We start from the raw sequence: 7,636 nt of genomic DNA on the forward strand, positions 1-7,636 counted from the left end.
GATGGTTTGTAATTTTTATCGCCTCATTGGATTCAGATTTCATGTAAAATATGTTTTGTATAAATATTGCAGTAGATTTTCCTAAGAAAACTATTGAAAATTTATCAAACTTTTTTACCCCAATCTACCAATCGCCTGATCAGTGTTGGCAAAATCGTCAATCAAATTATATTTTTCCGCTCTCATACGCTCTCAATATCACGCGTGATATTGGAGCAAAATATCATGCTTGATATTGATTTGACAAGTTCCGTGCAAAAATCAAGCGGAGAGTTGACTAGACACAAAAATGATTTCGTGATTCCGTTGCACATCGTTTTCTTAGAAAGAAAAAGTATAGTTTGCTATCCCTTTTTACTGTTCACCGATGGTAGACACGAAGGGACTGCTGCCAGCCGTTATGGAAGTTTCAGTTGCATTCAGGTGTAAAGCAGAAATCATTAAACTCAATCTTACCACAGTTTGGTGAGATTTGCTGTTGGTGACTTTTGTTAGCTTGATATTCCGAGCTGCGATATCGCAGCTTGCAAAATCAACCGCAGCTGTATGCTTGTTTATTTTTGTCTACGAAAATCAGGCGTGATCCTGGGCATTGATGAGATTTGATTTTTTCATATTTTCCCAACACTGCGCATGATTGCTTGTTATGACTATCGAGAGAGCATAGAGGAGACGAGTTGATAGTGATGTTATAAAAGAGTGAACCTGTACGTTTTGTTTCAGACATTCTCTGCTTGAACGTCAAGCAGTACAGTTCGGTCTTTGCTCGCTCTGTCGAGTTGTTCTAAAGTTTCTAGTTTGTTCCAAACATTCGCAGTTTAATCGCGTCGTCAGTAGTGTCGGTCGCTTCGTGTGATGGGAAGAAGAACAGCGGTGAGGGTAGCTTGAGTGTACCTATTTCGAATAGGTACGCTACTCTTCCCACCGATGTAGGGAATACCACCTCAGCCACGGTGAAGCGGTCAAAGAAGAGGAAGAAAAATCAAGGCCAGTCCGATGGTACGAGTGGACGGGACGATGCCACCGCGACGAACGTCAGCGTCATTGGTGATTTCGGCGACGCCGTCGAAAACGAAACTGCTGCCACCCCGAGTGCAGCAAAAATGAAGCTTCCTCCACTGGTGGTGAAGCAAGTCCCACTCAACACGCTGATTGGCGATCTTTCATCGCTGGGCGTTGCAGCTGAGTTTAAGCTCGGCAGGATCGGCACCAAGGTGATGCTCCGAACCAAAGCGGAGTACGAAGTGGCCGTGAAATATCTGAAGGATACCAAGGCGGAATTCTTCACGCACGACATCCCCGGTGAGAAGCCCTTCAAGGTAGTCATCAGGGGTCTACCAAACTTCGACCCCAAGATGGTCGAAGCCGAAATCAACCGGTACAAGCTAGCCCCAATCTCTGTCTTCCGAATGACAAGGAGAGATGAAAACGTGAAGACGTACCCGGATTGTCTTTTCCTGGTGCACTTCCAGAAAGGGACGGTGACGCTCAATGCGCTACAAGCCATCCGATCGATCTACTCCATCATCGTACGGTGGGAGCCATACCGTGGCGGTCATCGTGACGTAACGCAGTGTCAGAGGTGCCTCAATTTTGGACACGGTACCCGCAACTGCAACATCAAGCCACGCTGCAGCAACTGCGCTCAAGAACACGCCACTTCCAACTGCCCTGCGGATGGAGCCGTGGCGATAAAATGCGCTAACTGTGGTGGTGCACATCAAGGTTCTGACAGACAGTGCTCCAAACGCGAGGACTTCAAACGCATCCGAAAGCAGGCGTCAAGCAATAATCAACCAGAACGCAAGAAGGACAAAACCCCAGCATTCAGGACGGAGGATTTTCCGCCTTTTCGTGCTCCCCAGCAAAGGCAAGCGAATTCGCGGGTGCAACCTGCCCCCCCCCTCAAGAAGCTTCCGGTGATTCTGCTGGCCAAAGCTCTCCATCCCCCCCTGGATTCTGGAGACAACCAACAGGACAAAACAACAACCCCGATCTGTTCTCAGCGGATGAACTGATGGAAATTTTCGTCAACATGTCCGGTGCTCTTCGTAAGTGCCACAATAAGCCCGAACAGATCCAAGTGCTCGGTAAGTTCATCATCCAGTATGGCGTCTAAACCGCTAACTATCGTCACCTGGAATGCTTGCTCCGTAAGAGCAAAAAAGATTGAGCTTGTCGACTTCCTCCGCAAGCACAACATCGACGTGGGCCTTCTAACCGAGACCCATCTAAAGTCCGACGACAGCTTCTGGTTGCCTGACCACAACATTATCCGGCTTGATCGCACCAGCTCCAGGAGGGGTGGTGTTGCGGTCGTCGTCAAGAAAGGAATAAAATACCACACTCTGTCCCATATCCGCACCTCTATCATCGAGGCCCTTGGTGTGGAGGTGGAGTCGTCGACTGGATACGTCCAGTTCATCGCCGTCTACTGCCCTCGACAGTGTGCCGCCAGCAGTGGACTAGCGGCTAAATTCAAGAAGGACCTGTCCACCATCACCTGTACCGGTTCCCGCTTCGTCGTTGGAGGAGATCTGAATGCTCGCCATGAGGCCTGGCGGAACTACCAGCAGAACCAGAACGGTCGTCTCCTATTCGACCACTCACAGCATGGGCTGTACTCCGTTTGGTTTTCGGATGAACCAACATTCATCTCACCGGCGGGCAACCCATCGACGCTAGACCTGTTCATGACAAATATCGGCTTGTCCAAGCCGGTAGCCTTGAACGAACTCAGCTCCGACCACCAACCGGTGGTGGCTGAACTGGGCTGCAACGTGGCTCCTGCTTCAAGTCTGCGCAAGGACTACCATCGCGTTAACTGGGCCCAGTTTGGACGCGTGGTAGACAGGCACATCATCGACAACCCGCCGCTTGACACCGTGGAGGACATCGATCGAGCGTTGGAGGGACTCCACCAAGCCATAACCGTGGCTGACGAGGCGTGCGTCCGACGAGTTCCTGTGAGGGGTAAGTTTATTGCCATTGATTCCCACACCCAACTTTTGATTCGCCTGAGAATTGTTCGTGGACGCCAGTTTCAGAGGACTGGAGATCTGGGCAAAAAACGTGAAATGGCTGATCTGAACAGACAGATTGCTTCCAGAATGGACTCACTCCGAAATGAAAGTTTCGGGCGTGTTGTCCAGAATCTGGACGACCGCTTCAGACCATTCTGGAAGGTAGCCAAGGTCCTGAAAACTCATCCCAAACCCATTCCACCTCTCAGAGTCGAAAATGATGACGATCGGCTTTTAATCACCCCACAGGAGAAAGCAAATGCGATCGGCGAGCATGTCGCTTCATCGCATTTGCTTGGCTCGAATATCCAAAGTCCGCTCGAAGATCAGGTTGCGCAATGCGTTCAAAACCTAGATGCCTCCCCTTGTGTCGTGCCTCCGGCGGATACGATTACAGTACAACAAATTAGCTCAGCGCTGAAATGCACCAAGAACATGAAGGCTCCCGGGTTTGACGGTATATTCAACTTGATCTTGAAGAGACTCAGCATGAAAGTGCAGTCTCTTCTAACCACTATCTTCAACAGATGTTTGGAACTGCACTACTTTCCAAGCATCTGGAAAGTAGCAAAAATCATACCAATCCGCAAACCCGGTAAGGATCCAACATTGCCTTCAAGCTACAGACCAATCAGCCTCCTTTCAGCGCTGAGCAAATTGTTCGAGAAACTCATTCTCAATCGTTTGATCAAGTTTGTCGAGGAATATAACATTCTCCTTCCGGAACAGTTTGGGTTCAGAAAGGGGCACTCCACCAATCACCAGCTAGTACGGGTGATGAATAACATCCGAAGTAACAAAGCTGTATCCAAGTCCACAGCCATGGCCTTGTTAGACGTTGAAAAGGCGTTTGACAATGTTTGGCATGATGGACTTGTGTACAAGCTTTGTAACTTCAACTTTCCTTTACATCTTATTAAAATCACCCGTAACTACCTCCAGCAAAGGTCGTTTAAGGTATCGTTGAATGGTTGCAATTCAAACACCTTTTCCATCCCAGCAGGTGTTCCGCAAGGTAGCCTGTTGGGCCCTTTGCTATACAGCATCTGCACTTCCGACATTCCTCCCCTCGGTGACGGTTGCGTGTTCTTCCTGTTCGCAGATGATACCGCAATAGCCGTCAAAGGAAGGATGCCTCGCGAAATAACGAACAAACTTCAACGATGCCTTAACGCCTTTGCTGATTATGCCACCACGTGGAAAATTAAAATCAATCCCTCGAAAACACAAGCGATCATGTTCCTCCATCGGCAATCGCCCAAACTGAAACCGGCTCCATATTGTACTGTAATCATGGATGGCACAAGGGTTGAGTGGTCCACCGAAGTAACCTATCTCGGGATGTTGTTCGATGAAAAGCTCCTCTTCCGTTCGCATGTAGAGAAAACAGTAGTCAAGCGTTCTGCCTTGGTTAGGTGTCTGTATCCGCTGATTTGCCGCAGATCTCGCCTCTCAAGGGTAAACAAACTGGCCGTCTACAAACAAATCATAGCACCTGCGATCCTCTACGCAGCTCCGGTGTGGGAATCATGTGCACAGACTCACAGGAACAAAATCCAGGTCGCTCAGAATAGAGTGCTGAGGATGGTACTTGATCGTCCTTTTGACACTAGAATAACAAATTTACACGAAGAGGCAGGCATTGCCAAAATAGATTCCAGAATTAACGAAATTAAGACTAAATTTGCACAAAAATGTAATTTATCAGAACATGCTTTGATAAGCAATTTGTATATAGTAGGTTAGGTGTATATAGTAGTTGTAGGTAAGTTGTAGTTGTAAATAGTAGTTATAAGTAGACTCCTTTTTCCAATTCAAATCAAACCAATCCCACCAAGGTGGTCATACTTTAAAATAGGCCTGATAGGACTAGAAACTGTAAATAATAATTAAAATCTCACTATACTAAAGTTGAAAAGACGCATCTGTGTCACTTGAAAAATTCATACATGTAAACCACACAAACACAAGAAATAAAGATCATTTAAAGTAAAAAAAAAAGTTTTGTTTCAGTTCGTCTGTGGATGTGGCGGTTGTCACATCGTTCGACGCCGTAAACATTTCGATCAACTACATAGATGGTTCAGTGGTGTCCGGTAACTTCACTTTTTACCTGTGCACAAACATTCAAAACCCAATTTAATGCCATATTCATCCTTTAAGGGATGGTCCATTAATTATGTCACGCAAATTTGGCCCATTTTCAACCCCCTCTCCCCTTTGTCACATTTTTTGTATGAACCTTATTTTTTTTTTGTATGGTTCGTCACAGTTTTCAAAACCCCCCTTCCCCCTATATGTGTGACATAATTAATGGGGTCGTCCATCGGTTGAAAAATATACCTAATCTTCTAGTTTCTTTGATATCTATCCATTGCAAGCAATATTTTGATAATTGTTTATGTTTTAAGAGTTGGTGCACTATCTATAAGTTAAGGAAACGCCACTGAGATGGTTTTTGTTTTCGGCAAAGTTGCTCAGATGGACAAAATCTATTGAATGGTGGATAAGCAGAGGATTTTTGAATTGGGTTTCTAATGGAATGCGTTGTACTGCTTCTGACAGTACTCGCCATCAGAGAAACGAGCAGCTTTCAAATGTATTGGCTGGTGGAAAATCGATTTGAGGATGTATGGCGAAATTCACTTTTTTAAATAACAATTATTGTGCACTTAGTTTTATAAATTATTTCTACAAAGAACAATATGTAGAAATTTTCTCATCGGATGAAGCAATATTTGAAGAGTAGGGATGATTTCCCAAAAATCCCCCTATTAAAAATATGTTTAGCCACCACTAGCACTGCGACATCTGTAGGAGTCGATAGCGAAAAGTAGAATTCAATGGTTTGCTATAACTTGACATTCCAACTAGGTAGATTGTTACGATATTCATCAATTCATATTGTTTAAATGAATCAGATCAATTGGATGCACGGCTGATGAGATCAGGCTTGATGGGCTCCCGATCATAGGACTGCACGCCTCGTTTTCTTCTTGCTGTTGGGTCGCTTTCGAGAGATATTTTCACTGGGTCATCGTGCGGCACTGGCGTGCAAAGGGTTGGGCAAGGTGGGGCAATTGCCCCTCCTTTTATATATAAGATTTTGATATCCACATTTATAAAATTATGATATAAAATAGCTTGATTTATTGATAACTTGATTTGAAGGTAAAATAACTTCATTTCATAATATAAGGGCACTGAAAACCTTTTATTGCATCAATTCCTTTGAGATGGTGCCTGATGATTGCTTCACAAAGGTGCATGAAGGGACAAACTTCAATTAAATTTTTTGGTAACATTGGTAACAAAACGTTATGGTGTAAAATTTTTTTTTCAAGGTGTTTCATGGAGGGCTAAAAGAAGAGGGTATATTTAAGATTGATAAAATTCACCTTCGTGATGGTAAATCGAAGAAAAAGCTTTCTATTGAGTATTTCAGGTGTAAAAATATCATCAAGGAGGGATATAGTGGGATAATAACTCTGGTGGAAAAATTTAATCACGCTAAAACTTTGGAGATGCAAATTTAACTGAAAATTTCTGGTGGAAAGTCCGCAACACTGTGGTGAATGTAGAAGCAAGGTTTGTTAATTTTTCTGGTGCAATTTGCATCGTTCTGATGAATGCAAGCTTCATCGAAAATTTATGGTGGAAAAGTGCATCAAGAGGCAAAACCTGAAAATTGTGGTGCATGGTGAAACAAACCTCACTGACAGTTTTTGGTGCACCGTTCTGGTGAATTGAGGAGCATGTTTTATTGAAAATTTCTGGTGCAAAATTTGCATCGCTCTAATAAATGAAATGAATAACAAAATTATGGTGGAAAACTTGCACTGGTAAATGAAGGCATAAGCTCTATTTATAATTACGCTTTTTTTTAATTCCTGGTGGGCAATCTGCACCGTTATAGTGAACGGATGGGCAAGCTTTTCGGAAAAATTTTTGGTCTTGAATTTGCATCCTTCTGCTGAATAGAGAAACAAACTTTAATAATAATTTCTGGTGTAAAATTTGCACCATTCTGATGATTGGAAGGAATATGCTTTACTGAACATTTATGATGAAAAATCTGAAAATAGGGGCAAGCTTTAATTGATGAAAAACCTGCAACATTCTGATGATAGGAGAAGCAAGCTATATTGAAAATATTTGGTGGAAAATGGAAAAAGTAAATCTTCACCAATCAGAATATTGGCGAAGCAATTTTTATTGAACATTAACGGTGGAAAATTTGCATCGTTCTGGTCAATTGAAATTTTCTGGTGTAGGAATTACCTGGGGCCAAGTTTTCCATTTCTGGTGTAAGATTTGCAACAATCTGCTGCATGGAGGGGCAAGCTGAAATGAAAATTCCTTATGTACAAATTGCACAGTTCTGGTGAAGGAGGGGCAATCTTTATAGAACATTTCTGGTAGAAAAACTAAAACGTTTTGGTGAATGGACGGACAGCTTAAACTTGACTTCCGAGAAGAACCTCAAGGGTATAGAATTCTGAGGACAGTTCCAAAAGAAAAGATTTCTAGGGATGATTCCATGAAAATTCAGCGAATAATTTCTAGTGAATCCTGCAGATAGTTCTAAGATAATTTCGAAAAGAATACCGACA

This window comes from Ochlerotatus camptorhynchus, unplaced genomic scaffold (genome assembly GCF_037179485.1).
Source record: "Ochlerotatus camptorhynchus isolate MF236.1 unplaced genomic scaffold, CSIRO-AGI_Acam_v1.1 ptg000788l, whole genome shotgun sequence".
NCBI classification, from domain to species: domain Eukaryota; kingdom Metazoa; phylum Arthropoda; class Insecta; order Diptera; family Culicidae; genus Ochlerotatus; species Ochlerotatus camptorhynchus.